Genomic DNA, 1,812 nt, shown 5'->3' with positions numbered 1-1,812 from the left:
AGGAGGCTCAGGGAGGGCAGGGCCGGCTGCACAGCCGGGGTTCAGGGGGACAGCTGGTTGGTTTTCAGTGGTGTTGGTATCCAGAGCAGGGCCAGGAACGTGGTCAGAGGGCTGGGGCAGCTCTTGTGGAGACAGGCTGGGAGCTGGGCTGTTCAGCCTGGGGAAGAGGAGGCTCTGGGCAAAGCTTAGAGCGGCTTCCAGGGCCTGAAGGGGCTCCAGGGCCTGAAGGGGCTCCAGGAAAGCTGGGGAGGGGCTTTTGACAGGGGATGGGAAACATGAGACAAGGGGAACTGTTTAAAACTGAAAGAGGATATAGATTAGCTATTGGAAATAAATTATTTCCTGTAAGGGTGGTTGAGACACTGGCACAGGTTGCCCAGAGAAGCTGTGGATGCCCCATCCCTGGTTCAAGCCCAGGTTGGATGAGGGGTGTTGCAGGGTGGTCCCTGCTTCAGAATAGCTGGAGAGAAAGGATGTTGGTCCCTGAAGATGTTTGTGTGTCTGCTTTTGGTGGTTTGTTGGGTTTGGTTTCTCTTCCTGGCTTTTTGGTCCTTTGAAGGAGAACGGGCTTCTTTCTTAAAAGCTCTAGGTGAGGTGGGGAGGCTGTGGTGAGGGCCGGGAGTAGCTCGGGTGCTTTGGCAAGTGGTGGGTTCCTAGGAAAAGAGGCCGTGCCATACGTCAGGGCTGAGGAGAGCTGGCAGAGCTGTGTGGGGGTGATATTTCCTGACCACGTGCTGGGCTGCACTATCTTCCTGTTAAGCAGTCTAACCTGTAGAAGGAAAAATAACTGGGGTGTTTCTGGTTATTTGCTACCACAGCAACTGGAGCTGCTTCCTGGGCTGTCGGCTGGCCTTGGCTAACCCTTCACCTCACACTGAGCTGATAGGGAACAGGCTGAGCCCCTGCCAGGAAGACTGAGCCAAAGATGATGCCTTTCTTAGTGAGCTTCCATTGCATGGGGATAGTGAGGGCACTTGTTCTAATGTGCACAGGACCCTGCTGTTGCACTGACCTTTTTATAAAAGAGGAATCACCTGCCCCCCTGTTGCTCGGGGGACAGATGCCTGGGGTCCCCCCAGCAGAGTTTATTTTGGACAGCTGTTGTGCTGGGTCACTGGTCTCATGCTAATTTTTGCAAAAGGCAGCGCTGCTGATTTATGAACTGGCAGATTGCAATGTGGTTTAGTCTATAAATAGCTGGGATGTGTGGGGGGAAGGATATTAATGCTGAGCATGGCCCCATGCCAGTTCACTGGCTGTATCTCTAGCTGCAAGGCATAGCAGGGAGGGTTTCAGGCAGCATTTAGGCATATGGCAGTGGGGAGGAAGTAGCTTTGATAGGGTGAAATGGATCTCTGACTGCTTCACATCACAGATAGATTTGGGATGGGATGTAACACGAACAAATGGAGAGCTATGGCCTAATGGGAGCTGGCTGGCTCAGGCCACGGTCTGCTCTTTCCTCCTGCTCTCGGGCTTTCTGGAGCAGCAGCTGCTGGTGAGGAAGGTTCTGTGAACCAAAGCTCGCAGGCCTTTCTCCTCCTTTGCAGGACTACCTAGGCCTTGCAGGGTGGGTTAGAAAATGCCCTTGTTTGGCGTCTTTCCTCTGGGGCAGGTGATCTGATTGCTCAGAAGCTGTATGAAAACAGTTGCCCGGCTTTGGCTGGGGTTTCCTGGGGTGGGCAGGGGAGGCAGCCCCTGCTTCTCTAGCCTGGAGGAGAGAAGGCTCCGGACGCTGGAGGAAGCACAGCGCGATGAGGCCGCAGCTCCCCCCCCCGGCCCGGCCACGCTGCGGGGCGAAGCCGCACAATG

This window comes from Chaetura pelagica, unplaced genomic scaffold (assembly GCF_000747805.2).
Source record: "Chaetura pelagica isolate M959 unplaced genomic scaffold, ChaPel_1.0 scaffold356, whole genome shotgun sequence".
Classification (NCBI taxonomy): Eukaryota; Metazoa; Chordata; class Aves; order Apodiformes; family Apodidae; genus Chaetura; species Chaetura pelagica.
Note: the sequence above shows the minus strand (reverse complement) of the source record.